A 24,636-nucleotide genomic window follows, 5' to 3' on the forward strand; every position below is an offset into this window, starting at 1 on the left:
ATCAAACCTTTCACCAGATCCACTCAAAAGCCAATCGCCATGTCGCATCATTTGTATTCAAAGCCGAAGATGATGTTTCGCGATCCCCGTCTGTATGTGGAGATAACAGCAGGTAGATTCTCAGCGGCACCTTAAATCGCCTGTTACGGTAGCTGTTGCCTCCTAATCACATGATTACATGCTTATCAACGAAGCAACTTGTCTTAATGGCGCGTTTAGATGCACGGGGGTGGACAGTCCGTTAACTTTTGAGCTATACGGAAAGTGTGGTACACACAGACAGAGATTCTCATCAGTGCTTCAGATCTTGCATTATCGCTCTATGGATCTTTGCATTAGAAAGCTACGAAGAGGGGTCACACCTTTGGTAGGATCCACCCGAGGCCCAGGTTCAATTGGTCTATTCCTCACTCTAAACTCAAGCAAGGTCTCCTTTAATAGCCGGCACTGCAAAACCTAGCATTGAAAATCTTTCCCAGAAACATTCCCATCAGTTGGTCACTTCCTTATTGGAGCTGATATCAAAGTCGTTAAGTGACGAGAAGCTGCGGATATAATCATATCACTCAGCTGGCAAAGGTGACCTGTGTCATGAGAGTCCGGTTTAATTACCTTTGATGAGCCGTGATAAGACTGATATCACATTGATGTGAGCAGTGCTGATTTAACCACGTCTAGTATTAAGTTCTTATAGCACTGCTGCTCAACATGCTTCTTGTCATTCGCCAACCAAAACGTGATTTTCCAAAGTTAATGCAAGAATCGATGTACCATCCCGTTAAGGGTATTTGCAGATGGCATTTTAGCAAACAAATTGTTGCTTGATAGTATTTGTAACTCTGGTTAGATTATGGTATACTGGGCAATCAGAAGATGTATATCACGTAACACGTTTTAGGTGGCATTACATCAAGGAGTATGTTTTGAACCAAAAAAATGAACTTTTTGGATGAAAATGTGAGATTCAATACTCTGGCCTCCTTTTGTGTTGACTTAAATTATGTGGTTTATATTCTTTATTGAAGGTACTATTGCTGTTGAATTATTCTCGTCATGAGGTTTTAGACAACAATGCTGAGAACATGCTGGCTTTTATCGCTTTTCTGGACCCCCTTCACGCCAAACAATCTTGACATGCCACATTTGTGATAATCAGAGACGGACACATCTTCAAATCTTATCATATCAATGCAACACCCGGAAGCAGCACTGCCATTTACTGCAAGTGCCCAAACAACCACTCTCATAATATGTTAAGAAACTCGGTCGAAACTCATGAATCAACAGCTTTACGAGGAAGAAATCAGATAAACTGACACTTGCTAAGAAATCAAGCTCCTTGTCGCTGGTGAATCGTCTTTAGTGTTTTCCAATAACTTGCGCCACATAAGAAGATGTCAGGATAGAAATGCTTGTTGGAATGGAACAATTTTAAATGCTTTTGTCTGTGTTTGTGGTAATGTTTTACAATTCGATGACGAGTACTTAGTGTTGATATCTTTTTTTCCTGAACTTCTTTCGGATTCAGTATCCAACTCTACATCATTGCTGAAGCATTTGTCACGTCATCAGAGAGGTATATTGGGGGATATAATATCAGTTCAAATGAAATACTAACGGATGATTCCATCTGTGTAGCTGGCTCTTGGCGTTTAAGTATCACAAGTTTGCACAAAACTAGTAAAACTAATTCATACAGAGGTTCAGTATTTGGCAGCCTTACTAATTTGGCCGCAAACACATCTACAAATTAATAACATGGCTACAATTGCCCTAAGCGATACAACACAGGTGAAAGGCTCACTTCCAATATTTGTCGGGCAATAACCGAAAATAATTTCTTAATAGCCGCGTTTCAGTAACGCTTAAAGCGAGTGGTTTTGCCGATCACTTGATCATGACAATATGGCCATAGCGTGGATTTAGCTCACTTCCTGATACCATAGCATGCTATGTTACGTTTCATCTCCACTTTAACAAAGTAGTTTCTTGATCATTTGAGCGAAATGGCCACCGAGTTGGTTAAGCACACTTCTGTACACTGTTTGTCACATCCTGTTACACGATCATGATCGTTTCTGAACGTTTCATCTGCACTTTCACCAAATGGTTGATGGACCAAAGCAATAGTGTGACCAAGTGAATAGCACACTTCCCGCGTTAAGTCGTTCATTTCCCGCGATCATAGGCGAATCCAAGTTACTACGGTATCAGTTCCCTTCCGCCCAATGGCCACCGGTAGGTTTATTCTGGCTGCATTTAACACGATTTTGCATGAATTTTACAACGCATGCGATTTTGGGTTTATTGTTTACCGTGTGGCGTAAAAAAACAGACGGATACGCTGTCGAAATCGCATTCAGTGCAAACCTCCCCTTAGCATGAAGAGCAACACGATACTCCGCCTCATTGAACGCTTAACTCGAGCTAGGTGGAGTGCGATCAATATCATTGACATCTTGCCCGGGGTCTTCCCTTGCCGATTTACTCACATCCGCCGGCAGTGACTCCGTTGCGACCTGCGTAGTTAAAAAATCACCAAGGGGGATTTGTGCCAAGAGTTAGGTTGGAGCATGCCAGAACCACTACAGTGTGTGTTCTCGGTGTCAAATCCCAAACAGCGATGGGGAAAGAGTAAATTTTATACATTCTCTCAAGATACTTTTCATACACGTCAAATACTGGTCGACGTAGTACTATCACATTACAGTTGTAAGGTATTCTATTATTCACCATCTATTGTGTAGCTTTAGCTTCAGCAACCGAAGCTTGCGTCCGCATCGTCTTTAGCCTAAGGCAGCCCCCATCATGGTACTTATCTCAAGCTACGAGCATGGTAATAACATGGGCGCGATTGGCGGCTATCAGCCAACGAATGGCCATTATGCCTGAACGGTAAACGGCCGGATTAGGCGCAGACTGAACGCTTAAACATAGCATAGATTGACGATAATTGTACGTATTGATGCCGGTAATCGAATTCTCGGATGCAGTGGCTGACAATGGGCAGAATACACCAAGTGCTCTGTTGGGAATCCATCATACTCGGGTGATTTTCTGAGTTACCGTAGAATACCAGGAATTGGTATTGAAAAGACGACATCTAACTTCAAAATCCAGCCGGTGTTATCTTAACTTTATCCACGCTGTTCTACCACGGTGCTTTTCTCAAGCGACTGGACAGACAATTTTATAGCGAGATGTTACGATAGACAACAACTGGTCGTTATCCTCAACGGTGAACAAGCAGATTATGAGCAGTCTGAACGTTTAACCATATCACAGATTAACGATAATTGCACGTATTGATGCCAATAATCGAATCCTGACGAATACAATGTCAGTTGATGGACAGAGTACGCCGAGCTTGCTCTGAAAAATCCTGTCTCAGATTGGCTGAATGATCTATATTGAGACAAAATGATTGGTGTAGTCACAGTTTTACCCGCTGACACTGACAATGCCATTTCTCTCTGGCTATACATCAGTCTGGTGGATGTGTAAAGCAGATATTGCCCGCCGAACGAATGGAAATGACAGGATGATTAATATACTACAAGGTTGCCTGCTTCTTGGAGTAGAAATTGGCTAATACAGCCGCCATGAGAGACACTATCATCATTCCATGTATGCTAGTCTGGCTTACCCTAAATTGGCCAACTCAACTCACTAAATGATAATAATACAGCTGCTCTCGTTGGCGTATCACCAGAAACTCCAGAATTGGCTTATGTAAAAGCACGAAGTTGGAGCCAGTGTAGCTACTTTGATAATTAAGAGACATCGCTAAATGAGCTATGGTTATTGGTTTGGAGCATACTCAGGCAATGTATTCCAATCTGCTACTGTCTTTCCAAGGAGAACATGTTGTCCGTTTCTTATTGCGCGGCCGTACTTCTAAAGCAGACACCTGCACGCAAGCTCTTGGCCGTTAGTCAATACTATGGGGCTATACTTTTGAGGCATCTCCATAGTTCTTAGCATACAGGATTCTCTGCATTTTATTCTCTATTCGGTTACTCCAGTTGCTGTTAGTCTGCTCAGTATGTCTCAAGCAGACACCTGCTCGCTATCCGACTATTGGATAGTTGTTAATGGACGAGGCTCTTAGTAAGTGCTGTGCTTTGGTGCGTCTCCATTGTTCTAAGCATACAGCATGCTCTGTACATTGTATTCAATATTCGGATAATCCAGCAGTCAATTTTCAACGTAATGCTTCGAGCCGAGGAAACAATGACGACCATCGATAAATTCACTTGCATTATTTTATGAACCTACTTGATAACACTCTAACAGATTGTCGACCCCACTCTGGGTAATTGGGCGATGTGTTTTTTTCCTCTGTGGCACCGTGTGCATTTGCAGGGTGGCCGATGTTCTGGATAAATTCTGCTAGGGAACTGCTCTGAACTGGTCTGAGACGAAGACACTTTCTGACGCATTTCTTTAAGCCTGATGAGGGCAGCAGCACATTCGTGTGAAGTACCAATGTTCAGATCCATGTGACAATAGCTTCTCGCTCTCTATGTTGTTAGAATGGGATACAACATCTGGGTCGTTGGTCACATTGGCCATGTGTTCCTGTAAACTAGTAGTTATATAGAACGTGACAAGAAATCGGATTGATATCAGACACTTTCATCCAATCCACAGGGGATCACAGCAACTACTTCTAGCTTCCCAACGTTAAATCCTGATATATATTCAAATTACTCCAAGAAATATGCGAGGGCGTTTGATATTTAAAACGAGGTTTTGTTCAACACTCTTCACACTCGTGTTGAAAAAAGCTCTTGTACACTATAGTACCTTAGAGTCATTGACACTCTCGAAAGACAATTGAACTGCCAATACAGGCAAAGATGTTCTCTACAACACACGATGGTCTCTACAAGACAAGATGGTCTCTACAACACAAGATGGTCTCTACAAGACAAGGCACAAACATAGGAAGACGCCTCGGAAGCCATGCTGCTTCCTTGTCCTCAGCATACTCTTGGCTGTTATTCTCAAAGAGGTTTACATCCGCCACACATTGTATAAGAAAGGCGTGTATTTTCCGGAGGTGAGTGTAGTTCTGGGAGAGGATATTGGTCGGCTAAACTTGGCTTCGAATCACGCTGGATTACAATCACATCATTAAAAAATCTCAAAACTGATGCTTTATGTTCATAAAAACTTATTATCATGACGTTTGAGGAGGTGAAAGCGCGAAATACCAGCGTCAGTCGTTACTATGATGTCCTGCTATTTTATTAATGATTTGAATTTACATATTTCATATCTGGAAAAGATTGAAAACCTTGAGAAGATTTGTACACAATTCTTAAGATTTTGTTTAGTTTCGAATATGTATTTATAACCCTTCAGGATTCTTGTCAATATTGAATCTGTACATGTATAAGAATCTGAATAAGATTTTAAATAGGAATCTTACAGGAATGATTATGATTTTCAACCTCAGATTAAATCATTTCCCCCTTGGACTCGTTGACAAATCATTGCTATTTCCGAATCAAGAGAACGATGTCAAATATTTACGTCTGGAATTACATACAACTTGGCCAGAACGACATGGGTTTATCATCAGCAAAGAAAGAGAACAAGCAGACGGCAAACATGGACAAATATTTACCAGCTGACTGCGCGTAATGGCGAAATAAAACAAATGGGTTCCGTTATTGAGGTTTGCCCACAGAGCGCCAGGCTTGTCTTCATCCGCCATGATTTATCGCTCAATTCGTTGTGTTTTCACGCCGCTCTATCACCGAAGGACATCTACCTATCCAACCGTGAAATATCTTCTGTAATGAGAATCTCCGGGCGGAACGTTTGATTTCGTGCTCTGTTTTTTTGATTGATCAGAGACGAAATCACGCGGTGATTGGAACGATGCAAAAGCCAACACAAAGTTGTAAAATAGCAACGATTCATTGTTTTTCTTTCTTTCTTTTGACTCTCTCCAACTAAAGGAGATGTTCAGTATCAATTGCTTCAAAGCGCCATTGGGGTGTTCGTCAATAGAACTGGTAAATTCGTTTTATTTGAGGGCAAAAACAAGTCACACTGAACTCGTATCATGTACCTACTCTTTGTCTTGCCTAGCGACAAGGAAAGCATCATGAATTGTAATATTAAGTTCATGACAACTATTGATGGTATATTCCTTAAAGTATATTTTCATTCAATCTCCAGAGATTCATTCATAAGCTTCAAAAGGTGAAACCCTGCCACTGAAAAACTAATGACTTTGGTGTCCATAACCTAATAACACATCAAAGACCTAATTGTGGTATGCCGTAGCAGTGCCAGAGGTGCCATGATTTCAGTCTTTATATTCCTCTCCCTCTCCAAACGGAATAATTTGCTTTTTTGTTCATGAGTCCTTGAAAGTAACGCTCGAGTGGTAAAAGTAAACAGGAAACTGGAGATTCTTTGGTTATTCGGCTTCAAATACAAGGCCAGGATCCCTAGTTCCACGTAGTGTAAATCATCGAGATCTTCTTAGCATTCGGTGTGTGTGTGAAACGGGAAAAAAATCTACACAAGAACTTATCTTGCTGCTTAACTTTTTAGAAAGTAGTCACATCCCGGGTCAGCATTTCTGTTAAGATTGTTGAATGCTTCCATGAAAGCACAACATATCCTCATCCTCTCCAAACTACTCATAGAGTATTTCCGATCTTCACTGGCTAAGCCCCCTCGAAGATGACTAAACCTCGCCATCATCAATCATCTTCGGCCGGATTCTATTTCAATCAGTGGCTGGGTGGAGATTTAAATTGTTTAATCATCGGCACGTCAGCACGGTATCACATGGTCGAGAACCAAGTCAAATCATTTCAATCGTGATCCTCGGAGTAACTATATTACCAGTTTTGATTAGTTAAAATGGAAAATTGATCAAATTACTGTGACCACTGAGGAAAAAAACTTCTCCTTTGGCAAATTACTCTTACCCTCAGTTCATACCTATCATATTTTCCCATAGGTGCAAGTAGATCAATTGGCAAAACACTTTTAAGAAGTATGTATGTCTTTTCATTTTTAGGTGAGTGTCCCTTTCAAGTTCAAGTTCAAAGTCGGGTATGGTTATTATGATTTTATATAATAAAAGTATACATCTAAAGTTATCAAACCAATAGCTTGCCGATGACCTTAAATCGACGCAGGCGCAATATAGGGCCGATTTATTCTAAGTGCACATCATTGTACAGCGAATTTTATTTGATACCCTTTCGTTGAACATCGAGAGAAAGAAATCCAGAGTCCGAGAAGCAGAGTTGAAAAATAACCGCAGTGCGTATTGACTTAGTGTATACAATGACATGTACAGGCATTTTGAAACGGTGTATACATAATGTACAGGCGCTATGCACTGTGTTTACGTATCCTACATTCCAATTCCATGCTCGTCATGCACGTCTCAATAGCTGCGTGATGAAATCGTGTTTCTAATGCAATTTGTTTCGTCATTAGCCAATACATGATTTGCGGCGCCTAAGCCCCAATTTATCATCATCGATGTCATGTTATGCCAGCGTCCAATAAGAAGAGTAATCTAATCATTTTTCGCCAGTGCCTTGTACCGTTAGTCGAAGTAGGGTTCTCTATTATTGATACGGGAGCGGATACAACATCGGTCGAACATCCAGATAAGGTTCTTAAATAAGATTCTCACTAAGTAGTTAATATCTTATTTAGCTTCGGGAAGTTTCGTGTACATGTACATGTGCATGTGCATTTACACTCGTTACAAAAGGATTCACTAGCAGTTAGATTTACTAAGAACCATGTAAGAATCTCATCTGGATTTTCAATCTTGAAACATTTCTTACAAGAAATATACGCAAGCTCACCTTTCACTTTCAATTTAGGTAACAGTGGCGTCCCATGATAATTGCTTTAAAAGTCAATGCGCATTAATGGCATTACAGAATTATCTTCTTAACTTTTTAAGAGCAATGCTGAAAGAAGTATGGCTGCACCAAGCGAAGATGGAAATAACCCAAGGGAGGTCATTAAGGAAGCAGTGTCAGGTTACAGTCACACGATGTACTGGTTGCATTAACCACCAGATGTTACGAACAGTAAATTGAGTAATACAAGAAACACTGTACAACATGGCCGCTGATTTATATCAGTTACATCGCTGACATTTTAATTTGCCGAGGGCTCGTTTTCGCCCGCCCCTTATTTGTAGGTGTCGTTAATGCCTGGGATGGATGAGAAATGATTACATGATACAGGATATCATTGCTTGCACGCAAGTTGTGGATGATTATGCTGTAGCTGGAAGCGGTATTACTGTTGGGGAAAGTTCTCTATTCGAAAATCCCAAAGGATGCTTATGATCCTAATCAGTTCATTATACATGTACTGATGCTTGCAAGATTTGGGACCTGGTTGTTCCAAACAAGTGTTGTCGCTAACACTGGTGTTAACAGAATTTGGTGTTACCTTTTCCGTAGTGTCACTTTACTAAGAATCTAAGAATCTTTCAATATTCTTGTAAAGATTAGACATGCACATGTACATATTGTAGAATAAACCTAATAAGATCCATGCATAAAAACGCTAACAGCCAAGTTAGAAAACACAAACGTCCGACTACCAAACGACCAACTGCACTTGAAACATGATAAACACCCAGCGACTGGTCACACTTGTCTGCACAGACAACAAGTTCATTGACGAGACAGGTCACAGAGATGCTCTCGTGTGAAGAAAAAAATTGAAAAATATTCGTCGAGCGGGTTCGAACTCAGAACCCTCGTCACTTGACCCTTGTCCACTTACCCACTATGCCATAAAGGCGTTGTTGTCAATGAACATATTTTTCAGTTTTTGATTTCACGTACAAGTTTGACAGAATGGCGTCTTTTGTGCCATCTGTACCATTCTCAGTTTCAAAGTGGCCGTTAAAACTTGCCCTTTTACAATATTGGCAAAGTGAATTCATAAGATACATAATCAGGAGATAAACCTGACACCCTGTGATGATTATAAGAGCATTCAGCTATTTTTCGAGTTATAATGACGCAAAACAATTTCCCGCTTTGCTAGTATTAAAACCATGCGTGTATTGAGGAACTGTCTGATGAGGTGGCATTCGATTTCAAACAATGAGTGCTCTGTTGGTGAATACGGTAGCGCCACTGTGGCCTGAGGGTAGTCTACTAGGGCGTTTGAAACATGGCTGACCGCTCGTTCAAAACATGGCGGACGAGCGTTAGTGTTTTCTAACTTGGCCGTTAGGGTTTTTATGCATGCATGTCAGCTTTACCAAGATTCTTACAGGAATAATTGGGACATTTGACCTGGGTCTTTAGATGTTGTGACTGTTTAGATTCATGCCCCACCCTAAGTGAACTGGTCGTTATCGTTTGTTTGTGCTATAAACCATATGGCCCAATGTCTCGGCGGTCGTAATTGCCTCAGTTCGCCTGCAATTCCCTGCAACTCCATCCCAAAGCATAAACATAAAGAACCTTTAGGTGCCTTCCATGGCGCATCATTAGTCCTCTGTTTTCGAACTCCGATCACCAAAGCCATATCCATTTCTGTGAATCTAATTGCGCCGATATATATTTTACTGTTGTCTGACGCGGGACTTTGTACAATTACCAAGGTTGCTTTAGATTCAGCATCCTTGCATTCAAGGGGAATAATATTTGAAATGTAAAGACGTTATAAAGCGGTGGGACAATCCACTGCTTTATCAGTTACTCGGATTCCCTGGGTATTCTTCAGTTTCGTTTACATCTACGACATGTACAGTACATTATATTCAAGATTCTTGTACCATTATTAGATTTTGCCTTATCTAAGAATCCTGTAAAAATCAATCGAATAAGATCTTAACTAAGAATCTCATATGATTTTCGACGTGGCATCAGGCAGAAAGGCTTCAAAATCAAACAAATAAGGTCAAGTTGACTTTTGTCTGGCTTTGCCGCATCTTTTCTCATAAACGAAGCCTTTACAATATCGTTCACAGATGGGTTCACAAGCTTTTTGCACAGCCACCGCTAGTTGACCCTTTTCTTAATGCACTCTTTGCCCCACAGACATGATCCGGCGGCGTCGATATGATATCAAAATGGATATCATGTTGTACACTTGGTTATTGAGCAGGCATTAGCCTCCCTTGAGCCCTCGGTCGGCATAAACATTGGCCATTAAGTCTCGCCTCAAGTGGATAGGAATGGATTGAGAGCCACTCTGCACACGTCCATTAGCTAGCTGGGAGTGGGAGCGTGGCGGTGACAGGCCAGGGCTACCCTTGGGCCAACCAGCAAAATCTCTATCTCAGCATGAAAGCCTTGACGGTTCAGCGCTTAGAGTGTTTGACTGTGGATCGGCTAGTCCCGGGTTCGACTCCCAGTGAATCTGCCGCAGTTTTTTTTTCTCCTTCCTTATCTTCTTATCTCATCATCCATGTACAGATGTCGAATTTTTCATTATTATCATTATCATACCCCGCACCCAAACTTTTCAAACTGCAGCACATACTGATTCAGGGCGTTCGAGTACTACCGAGGATGGTTCGAATCGCCAGCTGGTATTTACGAGGTACATTGGGGCAAAAAAGTATTAGTGTCAGACCTTGACTTTTCTAATCGGAATTAGTCAAAGGGTATCCTGAGCTTCAGGCTTTTTATACTCCTTCGTCATATCGAGAGGCGGGGGGGGGGGATATTGAAACCCTTGGTGCCCAGATGGTTAAAGGGGTACACTGGTCGTTGAAATATATTTATTGTTGGTCCAATTACAGCTAGTTCCTTCTACTAATGCCAATCAACTCCAATAGTCAGTAGTCACACGCTCGAGCGCAATCTGTATACAATTGGTATGTGTACAAGTTTTCCCGATCTCACGGGTGGGGTGGAAATCAGCCATATTGCTGACATCATCGGCGCCAACAACTATTTCTTTTGACCCTGCCAGAGCCTTTCAAAACAATTGACTCTGACTCTCACCCTGCTGACCTCGATTTTTAAAAAGTTTGATAAAAGGCCATTCAAACATTAAATGAACTGCAAAGGTAATCTTTTATATCACAGAGGTATATAAATATGATATGTTGAGGAAAATATGTACAACTATCGAAATATACGATAACTTGGAACTATTTCGGTGAATCACTTTGCCACCTGCGCGACCTTGTCACAATTACGGCGCGCTCGTTTGCATACCGCATATAAGAAGCGAATAAAATCTCTATCTCAGCATGAAAGCCTTGACGGTTCAGCGCTTAGAGTGTTTGACTGTGGATCGGCTGGTCCCGGGTTCGACTCCCAGTGAATCTGCCGCAGTTTTATTTTTTCTTCTTCCTTATCTTCTTATTTAATCATCCCTGTACAGATGTCGAATTTTTCATTATTATCATTATGATACCCCGCACCCAAACTTTTCAAACTGCAGCACATACTGATTCCGGGCGTTCGAGTACTACCGAGGATGGTTCGAATCAGCAGCTGGTATTTTCAAGGATAAGAGTTGCACTGGGCAAACCAAACCGGCTGATACGTATAGTTAGTAACGAAAGTTGCAAACTTGTGTTGATTTAGAACTTTGATTAGCGACCGAATGAATTGTTGTACATGTAAAGTTGCTATTTTTCATTAATTTGTTTACAAAAACTGACTCGCTGTCTATCAATTTTTTTTCTTAAAAATTGGAATGTCATTTGTCCACTGTATTTGATTATGTGATGCCTTGGTTACCAATGTCATTAACTGGTAACCATATTAGCTTAACAGAAAAACGATCAGGACGTACAACTTAGTCAACAACTAATCCTAACTAATGACAGGCTGATTAAATTTGCGTTAATTGATATACCAATGTTGGCCTGCAATTGATAGCTCAAATAAACTGCAGATAGATTAGAATGGGTCTGTGCATCGGGAAGCTTAGTTGACCTACATGTAGATTTGGACGTTTTGAATGTTCTGAAGAGAGTTATCGGAAATCGTACTTCTACCCTGAGCGATAGCCTGATTTAGTGTGATTCTGGTCCCAAGTGTTACCTACACATTACCTCATACAGCTTTATGTTACATCTCAAATACCTGTTTCTACGGCAATTGCAAAAACAACCTGCAGTTGCTATCTGACAATGTCTCCATACTGGTAGAAGAAAGAACAAGTTGGTGTGATTGCTGGATTGAGTAGAAAATCTCGGCAGAATCTTACAGATTTGATTTGGTGGCAAGTGCTTGATCTGAATGATATGAATGCACCAATCAGGACCACCAACTACCGTGCCTTGGAGGAAGTAGATCCTATTATGTGACGTCACATCGTCAAAGGTGAAACACGCAGGTGCAGAGCGATCCAATCAGTTTGCAAATTGGTCTGACTTTGGTGCATCATCTCTCACTGAGACGGGGAGGAAAATGTAATATATAACACAGCCGCAGGTTTTGTGGATGTATCTTTGGCAACTGACCTTTGAGAAAACATCACATGGACGGCCCATCAAAATGAGTCTAACCACATGTCACTGGAGTTCTTTATGAAACCTTCAACTCGAGAGAGGGTGAACATCCAGGAGGCCTCCACCGTGGAATAGGATTGTGACTTCTTCATTACTTATCCTACTAATCATCACGAACAAATAGCTCCTGGTATCATTTGTTGTCACGCCAGTACCCCGGTCAACCCCAGGAGAATACCATGGCCAACCCAGCCGAATAAACGCACATATTACCATTTAGATGAAGCTAATGACAGTGGGTAGGACACGTAGTCAGGCATGCAGCGTTGGCTGGTCTTGTCTATAGACATGGCTCGTTAGCGGGTCAAAGCACTGAATTCCTTAGATACCAACAAAAGGCCTATTCATACAAGCTGCATTACCATTGCAAACTCGTATAGTTAAGAACATGATGGTGGTTTAAACCATCGTGTAAATAGTAAGTATAGTTCTTCTCATTGGAACCCCAACTCTAAGCAAACATGACATGAGTCCATTAAATTTTAAATCCGCTAATGTTCACACTCTCGACATCGAACTGCCTGTCAAGAGTCATTACTTGCGTTACTTTGAGTGTCGGTGCTGTTTACATAACATTCCAACTTCATTTGATAATTCCTATAAGATTCCTAGTAAAGATCGTATTCAGTTTCATGTACATGTACAATCTTCTATTACATGATTCTAATACGATTTTATATAAGACCTTAACTAAGAATCATATCAGAAGCTTACAGGGATTTTTTACTTGAGAGGAGCACTGCTCATGCTTTGTGCACAGCCAGAAGTGTTCATGATAGAATCGAACGATCCTTGGTAGAGCGACCCAAAACCAATGTATCCAATGTATCCAGTAATTGATGGTGATGTTGGCTATGATGTAGATATGAAGGTTATTGAGGATTAAATTGAAGCATGTCAGAAATGATCATCGCTATTTATGTCACGTCCTTCCTCGGTTTATGGCAAGAATTGGTTCTAATTCTGGCAACATTACTGAACGTCACAGGCGAACATGCTGAATAGGAGAAATTGGGAAGATTGGATGGCCTGATTTAAAGCCTACACTCTCTTCTAAAAAGCCATTATATAACTATACTATATTTTTGACACGCAGTAGCCAGAACCTTGTACAACCATAGCAACGGAGCAACATAATTTACGTTTCATTGAGAAATGTTTGAAGTTAATCACCTCTTAGCATGAGTTAAAAAGTGACGACTAAAATCGCTTACAGAAGCTTTCTACCGTAAACTTGCTGTGCGTTTACGCCTGTCTGATTAGAGATGGCGAAAAAGGTTCCCTAAACAGAATTACATGCCTTTCAGCGCAAGTAAATGTATCGTAAAATCCGTATTGACACTGAACCAGACTGGAGGAGGGACGAGTTATCCATGTGGAAATCTCATTGAAATAATGTCATGGAGTCGTTTTTGATTGGCAGCAATGTGGCCAAGTCTCTCTCTGATTAAAGTGGTTTCAAATAAAACTGGCAAAATGAGATGCTATCATGATACATAAATTTGAATACAAAATCATTTTGAAAAAGATCTGAAAAAGATCAATTACAAAAGAGTTAGCAGAGCGTAGTTTCGATCTACGGACCTCTGGGTTATGGGCCCAGCACGCTTCCACTGCGCCACTCTGCTGCGTTATGAGTCGGCGCTCTGAACACCGCCAGCGGCTTAAACACTCAGCACTTATCTGGCTGATGCAATGTCAGGCAATGAATATTTAAGGGCATGTGCATGAAGTGAATGCATTCGTTATAACCCCCGTGACAATGCATATGCATAGCGTAGATACTAAAGACCTGCATACTGTATGTTATGATAAGCTCATTAACATGTTAAGAAGTTACGTGGGCTTCACGTTGTCACTTGTCATGATTCACTTGTCACCAACACGACGTAGTGGTAAAAAGTGACCTCGTGAATCCTATGTAGCCCGCTCCTTTGTAGTGACTTGTTCTTCAAGTCACACATGAAAGGTTAACAGTAACACGGTACATGTGAAAACGTGAATTCTATACGATCACGGACTTAGGATATACGGGGTGTTCGTCAAAGTAACATCGCCAATAGCAAATAATGATAAAAATACAATGATTCGCTGTCATCGGTCACAGCGTTTTCCTTTGACTATATCTTGTAAACCTTGCTGACAGTTCCATTGATCGAGCTGCCAAACACACTCTGTCTCATTTACCTTGAACTGCAGTCAATCTAACACTAACAGCTGACTGTTTACCATGTACCATAAATCGTGTCCATTTCAAATGACAAATAAAACCAAGACGACTGTGTTCTAAAAAATCTATGTACATTATGCTATAACGTTATCAACTATAAATGAAGCTAAACTTGTAAATTAAAGTAAATATCAAGGCAAGCACTAAATGGTCCAACCATGCTCTCTATGCATCTCTACAATTACCCCTCCGATCACCATTTGCCAATTCAATTTGTTACCCTGTTACCCACCGTATCGTAATCAAATACCAGAGAAATCTGTCCGGGCATTCTAACTCGACGAACATCGATGTTCATGGCAGCTTGATTGCCGAACAAACCATAGCAATCTTACATATTGGTTCATGATGGCGCTAGTGGCCCCAGGTCCATCATTCTTGGCCCCTCTGCTTATTGATTCTCTAACACAATTGAGGATGATTGGGTCCTGACGTGATCAGCAAATATCAGTAACACCAAGAACAATCTTGGTAATAGTGGTGTAAGAATGGTAGTTGTGATCACGGGTGAAAATGGGTCGACGGATCTGGCTTTTTTACTTGATATAATAATTAAAACTCACCACAACCAAGGTCGCATTTCCCGATTAAAATACGATTCTTAGCTTGTGCATGTACACGTATAAGCTTTTGTTTGATTTGATTTAGGTCATTAGCGATATTGTAAAGAAAGATAAGCTAACTATAGAAAACTCATTTCTCGGTTTGCCATGATTTCGGAGGTAACACTCTGAACTCGCGGACAGAATCGAGTCTCAGTTGTTGTTCTTTCATCTTTAAGTTCGGCCTGAAGTAGTGGCAGATATCAGTAGAAGACTGACAGTGTTGCCATCCGTCGCTTGGCTGAAACTGAGCGTAAACCATTCACCGAGCTTCCATAAACATTTCTCTAGATCTCGCTTGTATTGCTCGACAGGTCAATCCTCTACCACTTCTTATAATTGCCTGGGGCCCATGGACCTTAAAAGCTGATTGCAAATTACCTCATGTCCGCCTTTATCTCACACGACAGTGCCATTGGCGGTCGATCAGGCCAGATGGACTATCTATTTCAGCTAGTGGATGATAATGTTCACTTTGCCGTGTGTATGAGCACTTCAGCGGCCATTTGTGTTAACCTCCATGACCCAGACGATTCCAGGTCGGAGATCGGTAACTGCTTTGCTTGATCTGACTATTCCGTGCATTTCGTTGCTGTTCACATGTTTGCAGATGTCAAGAATGCTACATAAAGAAAACAAACGTCTATTTCATTGCAACATGTTTTTGTTCCAAGCATACTCACGTCTATATTCCACGAAGCCATTATTTTGCCATTAGAAAGAATACCACACGCAGGTTGTGAATTTCACTGCACGCGGCCAACTTTACGTTCAGTTCGAGGTCCCTTGGTGGTTATTTGGCTGGACTAATACTCGAAAAGCAATGATGTACGTGACAATACGAGAACAAGTGTGCAGCACCAGTTCTTGTGTTTTCGATATAATGTCGTTAATAAAAGATCTGAGCCAAATTACCACTTTTAGATTTCTTTAATCTTTGATATGCCTTCTCGGATAACGCCGATCCATGGTGCACTTAGAGTGAACACGAACAACACACAATATTTTTTATTAGAGCATTATGAACAACACTTTTAGTAGCTGGTATCCTTTGTATTTCAAAGCAATCATTAACTTGATTCCCTTCGGCAGTATTGAGATTGCAATTATCAAATGTGATGGGATTCTACATCTCGTCTGCAAGTTGTAATGTGGTGTGATTTGTTAATAATTGTTCGCCATCGAGGAAACCGCTGGTTGTCGTTCAGAAATGAATACAATTTTGTCTTGAAATACTAGAACAAGGTCTGTTCCGGAAAATGTAACGGTAGCTGTTTATCATATACATGTATGTTTTCTTATGGAAACGTGTTCATGCATTGGAATGATGATTTGCTTTGAGCTAAAATGGTTGTCCTTCGTGCCTCGAGGCTGAGTGTGCAGAAGACTGCTGTGTTGACCATAAATGCATGTTATAACTCTATAAAACTGCACAACCCGATAGAAAATGTTTCCCACTTAAACATGATCTTAAATTCATGTCAACCCGTGTGAAGATGATTCCCAGACACATATGTGTCATTTCTCAATGTGCAAGAAGGACCATGTCTCATTGGGGAAGGTTCAGATTTATATGTAGGCAGTCGTCGACATCGTCTACACTGCTGGAAAATAGCTTTCAACCCTTAGCCAGTCACGATGGTCGACCTACTTAACGTGAGTGCGCTCTCACGATATTACAGAGCTGGTTACACCAAATGACTTCTGACTCGGCTTTTTGACGCCGGATGTAACTCACGGTGGGCTATTCGGAGGCAGAGCACGGAGCTGAGAGTCATTGGGATGCGCAGCAATTATTTATTGGGTATGAGACGGATCGTGTTGCTGATTCTGTAACAAGATTCTGTAGTAAGTGATGATATGCTACCAGGCTGATACAACTAGCAGGTTATCTGTATCTGTTGAGGTATTATCAAACAACATGCTTAGCATGCTTGGTTTGCTGACCTCAGTATTTCACCAGATTAAACCCATTTAAGTTCAAGTCTTTCATAGCATCCTTAGTCAAGAACTTAGCTGAGAGCTGTACAAGAATCTTGTACAAAAATAAACACATAAATGTGTATGAAAGTAAATAACATGTTAACCAGAAATCCCACACAAAAGGACCGTTTATTGGGATTTTCGGCTTGGATTAGAATAGGTTTAACAAAAAGAAAGGCATATGTCTTTATCAGACCATCCATAAAAATATCTACTGTGTTAAAAATCTTTGATACTGTTGATGCTGTTGTCAATAACCGAGGAGATATGAGATTCGCAGCACCAGTAGAACTCAGATTCACTACTTTGGAGTTCGAACCAAGAACCTCTTAATCGCTAGCCGAGCGTCCAGGTCACTAGTCCACGCCAGCTCCTTGAACGTTTGCACTGTAGTTCTTAGCTCCATTAGATGTACAGTTCGGTGTCGGGCCTGTATTAGCAGATGCTAATTGATTTCAAATATTTCCATCTAATATGCATGTAACTTCCACATCATATTGGACGGCAAATCTGAATTCACAATCTCGTCAACGAAAATTATAATCGACCCTTTAGGGTTACGTTATCAGGTTGATTTAAACAGTTTTAGATACCTAAATACTCTCATTGTCTTGCTTTTGTCTAATTTTGAGAAAAAGAAACAGGGCTGAATCAAATCACCATTCCTCAGTATTAGGATATTTCTTTCATTAGGATTCTGATCTCTGTCTCTTTGGACATGAGCTCTTAATGTAACCTTCATATCCTCGGAGACCCGCGGCTCCTTATTCAAAGGGTTCACTGGAATACATGGAAATGTAAGCATCTGAATTGAAATCAAGTAGTGATAAGAATTAAAGAAAAATAACAGAAGTTTAGATTGTCTTGGATAATATTCCCTTTGTTCATATTTAGATCTGGCTGGTACGCGGCAGTCTGTCCTCTGGTAAGTCAGGGAACCTTTTGATTTCGGGAAGAGGTGGACGATATATATGTTGGTTTGTCGAGAATGGGCTGTGTCAAAAGCGAAAATGTTTCCGTCCATTGTGTTGAACGGTATGAAAGATTCATCCCAGATCATGTTGGTTGAGAGCACACCATGCCCAGAATGCCAAGTTATATTAAACAAACCGATAATGTAGTGTCTTGTTTTCTCATCATAACAGCTTACTATGATATCGTTTTCAAAAATAACTGGTAGGTTGTGTTTTGTATTTTCTCCTTTTGAGCATGGGGAGCTATGTGGGATAACTATATCATTTAAATGACCAGTCACTATGGAAAAGACCTTATATAATATCTTTTCATAATATCGCCTTCCATTAACAATGATAAGTATCAGCTTCATGTCGTATAATCGAGAAAAGTAGGCATCAAATTTGACAGACGACATGGACCGGTTAAGCACTAAAACATAGCTATCAACTTGGTGCTGGTAAACGAGGATTGTCCTTATAATAATTGAAAATTTCCGGCGAAATTTATGAATGAATGCAATAGAAGTAGAGGCAACGTCGTAGAGGTAGACAAGGTCCTCACCTTCATTTAACTCAATAGAAATAGTTGGTTTGAACACCATTTTACCGCGATATTTGTACCTCAATTGGCGAGCTACTTGCTGCAGCATAAACATGGTAAATGGTTATACGATTCAGTCAATAACGCTTATCGAGGATGTCATCATTATTATCAAGCAGTTTTAGGATTCCTCAAAAAAGGCACGATTAGGACAGCGTATGACATTATTTGATGTATACTAAAGTAATTGATTTATATGGCAACATCAATAAACTTCCTTTTCCACAATTCTTCAATTGACGACGCTAGTGCATTAAGGTGGCCAAGTGCTATTTCGTTCCATTTTGAGAGGAAGGTAAGGACATTGAGGCTCATGTTCACTGCATTAGGACAGAACAGTTTAATGATTACATTGGCTTGCCATGTAGGCATACAGTTTTCAGAGAAGAAGGTTACTGAGTTGTCAAATATGTATGTTACTAACTCTATTTTCACCAAAAAGGCACATGACCATCTTTTGTATTGCATGGCATCTACATCGAACATCTTCGGTTCGTCTTCTGACTTGTTACAATGCATAGGTTTGTAACTCCCACAGACAAATTTTAAGATGCCACCAACTTCACCTTTGACTGAAACATTCGGTAACCTTTCTCCAGCAAAACATCCTCCTTTTCAAGGCATGTTCCCGTTTTGTTACTCATTTGACACATAGTTACTACGTCATCTATGAAGACAGCGAAAGTAGCACAGTTGAACGCACAGAAACATGCTAATGCACATTCAAAGTCTGAGCGCGAATGGGCACGTTTCTGCACGGGCTCATGAATAAATGCTCTGTCACTGATGATATGTTTGAAATGTATAAATCTGACTTGCTCCATTTCTATTTCTTCATCTACACGATTACAAAAATTACAAAAATCCTTATCACCATGCATTTATAGGTTTTCCCCATTTTACACCACAGCAGACCAGTGCTGAAATCCATACTCAGTACCACACCAAGTCACCTCAGAGCCTACTCATGATCCTTATAGGTTCCTCAGGATGCCTGGCACCTATACTAGTTCATGCAGTTTTGTATGTGGGGGTCTTAGTTTTGTAGGTCTTAGGTCTTAGTTTTGTAGACACCCACCTTGGTCCTTAGAGATCTCATCCAGAATCGCACAACAATTTCAAAGTGATTGTACATTAGAATCATTAAGGATTGCCTTACTAAATATGGGACTCACTCTACTCTGCGCCGTGAATATAGCTTATTCACATAGAAAGACGATCACCCAAAACAATGGATAGACGACAGCCTGAGTTAGAATCCATTCTCCTCTGTTAACTTAGAATCTTATAGAGATATTGACCGGGAAAAGTCGCGTTGAACTCGCTTGTTCTTTACAATGATAATCTATCGCATGCAATGGCAGTCGTTATCATCCGTCTGGCATGTACCTTGCTTATACCAGAGAAGTACTGCTTGCTCTGTGAAAGCTTCTGCTCTTTTTCGTATAATCAATTGCTCAATATCGCTACACTCAGTATTTTATTTCTAAACACCATTTGGCATGTTTAGTGATTATCAATGAAGTTAAAATGAAACGTCGATATGTTCTGGTGAAATTCAATGAAATCATTTGAATTTGGCAAAAACTTATGACTGATTACGGCCAGTACTGAATAGAATGATAGTACGCGTATATCAAAATCATCAATTTTCAGTTGGTAAAGAAATGTGTTACAGGGTGCTTTCGTATCGAATGGTGAAGATTGAGTACAGTTCTAGTAGTAAAGATTCCCCTTGTGTCTCAATGACAGGTTACTAAAGGCACGATACAGTTAAACATAGTGCATATCCACTGGCCGTAGTGACGGTAGGTCACAGTAGTCTTGTTCATTTGCTGTAGTTCATATATTTCCAATATAGAACACGTTGATATCTCTTCAGACTTTTATCAGTCACAATGCTAAGCCTATCGTTCCAAATTGAATACAGGGTATACATACTATTTGGAAAAACTCACAAAGAGGCAAATGATCTTTATTTTGGTATTCTCTGGTAAATCATCGGTAAGCTGACCTTGACCTTCTTTATCCCTGTATCTCGCTGAACAACTTTAACCATGTCGTTCATACCTCAACATATTCATCGCAATTAGAGAATGCTTATCCTCTACTTGTAGTACCACAGGATCCATGTCATATGTTGTTACTTTTCCTTGAAACCACATCCTAGCTCTAACTCACGGATCGTGTAAGAATGCATATGAAACTGCGTGCACAACCCTAGCACTAATTCCTCTTGATGAGTAGCTTTCCTGATTCGTGCTTAGTGACTTCCCGCGGATGGAAACACTTTGATTAGTCTGTAAATCGCGGGCGACCTCACATTATCTCGTTAGACAGGCTGATCATGGTTCCGTTCTGATGATCGTTTGACGAGATGGAACGCTGTGAACTGGCAAAATGTGGCAAACACTGCCGGATGAAAAACGGGTTGATTAGTCCGTGCAACACTGTCAGGTTTTAACTTAAAACAATGCATCGTTTGGATAATCACCCATACCTCACTACTGTCCCTTCGTTCTGACAACAACTACTGAACAATCTCTGACTGTCATATCACAACAACTTAAGTACTCAGTGCCTCTAAATGGATGACTTCCCAGTGTACAGTAGCTTCCTGTCGGTACAAAACACGTTGATTAGTCTGTATATGACTGGCGACACCACATTATCTCATTAGGCCGGCTGATCAGGGTTCGTTCTGATGATTACTTGTTGACAATGAAAGCGGTGTACTAATGTAAGTAAATCTGAGCGCTGGCAGATATTTGTGACCCTGTCTGATGGTATTGCAAGTTTTGTGGTGACGAAAAAGATCATAATGACCACACCTCCGATCCATAGTGTACGTTAGTCACTTACTGTGAAGAAAGAAGACTTCTTGTTGTCATTTACCAATGAGCGCGGGTGTACATATGCGCAGCTGTTGGATGAAACAGAAATGACATTTCTTCTCACAACTCCTTCTGCATCACTTGATACAGCTTCGGCAATGTTTTTCCCTTATACTTATTACCTTTGAGCAATGTCCATAACTCAGTACACCTGCGACAGGAATCGTTTTGGCTTCCAGCTTTCATCATGCTCAGGACGAGATTTGCACGAAACAGTCGATGTGCTTCAAATAGATACTTATTGACGTTTTTATATTTCGACTTTTTATCCCAGTTTGTAAAATAACATGTTGAATAAAAACAGCTTTCTTAAAAATTCCTTGTTAAGATCTTAATCACTTTCTTTTATATGTTCATGTACAATCTTTACAAGATACCTGTAAGATTCTTAGCTGAGAATCATAATCTTTACAAGATACCTGTAAGATTCTTAGCTGAGAATCATAATCTTTACAAGATACCTGTAAGATTCTTAGCTGAGAATCATACAAAAATACAGTGAAAGATGTTCATGACTATGTTATACAAAACCGAATAAAATCTCAACTAGGAATCTTAGAGGAATACTGTAGGGATTTTCGAACTACAGTGGTACCTCGGTCGGCGACCACCCCATTCTGACGACCAAGAATCGCCGGTCCCGAATGGTTTCCTCTCTAATTACCATTTCAAGGCCTCCGGTAACACGACCACCCCGGTACCTAGCCCACGACCACTGGATTGGGCGGTCCCAATGACAAAATTCACCCCTCTAACCCGACCAAAGGGCCTAATTGCCGTGAAAAGACTAATGCTGCCATGATTTCTGATAAGAATTGACTGCGGCAAATTGATCATGCAACAGATGAAAAAAAAATTAAAGTCAAATATTTTTTTCTGCTCAAAATGATGAAAAATCATCAGCCCCCCCCCCCACAAAAAATTTTTGCTTTGAAAATATTTCAGAATTTTGAACTTAAGAAAAAGTTTAACAATTTTGCGGGAAAACGGATTTTCAAATTCACTAACGCGACCACCCCGGTAACGCGACCATTCCACCTCGGTCCCATGAGTGGTCGTGTTACCGGGGTTCCACTCTATCCTGTCACAGCCAGATTCCAGAATGTTCGCTTTGTCGTCAATTACAGCTGACCCATCGCTCCTGCCTTCGGCAACATTCCATCGATGTTATTGATTTTTCCAAATCATGTTCCCCTCGCAATTAGGTGTTACAAATCTAATGTTCACCTCCAGATGTAATCACGAACTAACTGAGACTGACAGCAAATCACTTTGAGAGGATTTACGTCCGGAGGCAATTTGAGACTCATCTTACCAAAATGTTATAACTGCAAATTCTTTTTTTACAAGAATTACCAATAACTGAAAGACGATGAGTTATTCTTCACTCGGCTTGGAAATAAATGTACTTAAGTTCGATAATGCATTTCATTACCACTTTTTCAAGAAACTGAGATATACATTACTTGAGCTGATGCTGCTGATCGACTACAGTGAAGAGGCACGAGTAGGCAAAACGAAAACCATTGTTTATGCGCGAACCAAATTAGTTAGATTTTAAAAAGTAATTTGTCGTTCAGTTACAACGAATATCCTGTGAACATAAGCAAAGCTCTATCGAAACCCCAAGTGTGGTATCAACTGTAAAATGTTATGTTTGTGTGGAATGAATGACCCTACATTCATCGCTTTTCATCAACGAGTCCTGAATTATTAATACTAATGGTGTAGATCCATGTGATACTGTTACTGATAGGTGATTTAGCGTCCCTAGACACATCATCCATTACGTGAGATTGTCCTGTGGTAGCGAGGTTCTCCTTGTAATCAGAATACAAAGTACTTGTAAGTGACACTTCAGCATTTAAGGTAATAACGTGACACGTGATACATCAACTTCTCATTTGCTCCTACCATCCATGTCATTGGCTGGATAAGAACTAGTCAGTGCTTAACCATTTCTTTCCCTACTGAAGGCCTATGGTGGGTATTTGTTTTTCATCAACGGATTTTACTACTTGTCGAAGAAACTAATATTGTTCAAGATCACAATTCAAACCGTGAGACCAAAAGGTTTAACTACCAAAATTGACGAATTCTATCGATTAGTTCAGCAGTAAGTGTAAATTGCTGATGAGATGTACGTTCACCAAACTGTTTCGACGGAACAGTTGGGAGAACGAATTCACCAGTATCCCCCAACAAAAGATTCTCATCCTGTATAGAGTTTCACATTTCCAAATTCATAGCCTATCATTTTCGGGTTTGAATAATAGATACACGTTCTTTGGATTTATGATACGATACCAGGATACGAATCCCTTGACATGTAATAAAAGCCAGATTAGCTGGTATCGGCGAGGAATTTTTGAGAGATTTATTGTATGAACACCAAGCACGTTAGTTCATCAAATATTGGATATGTCGGTTACAGGAGACAATAGAGTTGTAAGGCTCCATTTCGAGGAATGACATTGAAAGAAGAGTAGAATGGAAGATGTGCCTTTCAGCCCACATTTATCAGACCCACAAAACGTGCAATCACTTCACCACATCACTATAGAATACTTCTATCTGGTGATGGAAGAATCAATGCAACTAAATCGTGTTTAATGAGGCCGAGTTTTGTCTTTCAATTTCCAGCTGTCAGTTGGGGAACTCTGAAATGACCAGCCAAAATGTAATTGGCAGAACTAACTTTAAATGAAGACAGTTTCTCGAAAGGATGTTGTCTCGCTACTGCCGTCACCACCCACGATAAACCCATCAGTAGCACCCATCTCTGTACCTCTCACAGCCAATGAATGATCATTGCTCATCTCTAATGGCACCGAGGTTCGTGATCTGCCTACGAATAGCTCACTG

At 40.5% G+C, this 24,636-nt stretch overlaps 1 protein-coding gene and 1 non-coding gene across 3 annotated transcripts in view; one reads left to right on the plus strand and one right to left on the minus strand.

Moving 5' to 3' along the window:
* LOC135494541 (glutamate receptor-like) overlaps positions 1 to 24,636 on the plus strand; it is a 77,581-nt gene that overhangs the window by 14,438 nt on the left and 38,507 nt on the right. The window lies entirely within an intron of this gene.
* Positions 14,062 to 14,133, minus strand: Trnam-cau (transfer RNA methionine (anticodon CAU)). The gene has a single exon. It is a non-coding gene; the product is annotated as a tRNA-Met (tRNA).

Source organism: Lineus longissimus, chromosome 10 (assembly GCF_910592395.1).
Source record: "Lineus longissimus chromosome 10, tnLinLong1.2, whole genome shotgun sequence".
Taxonomy (NCBI): domain Eukaryota; kingdom Metazoa; phylum Nemertea; class Pilidiophora; order Heteronemertea; family Lineidae; genus Lineus; species Lineus longissimus.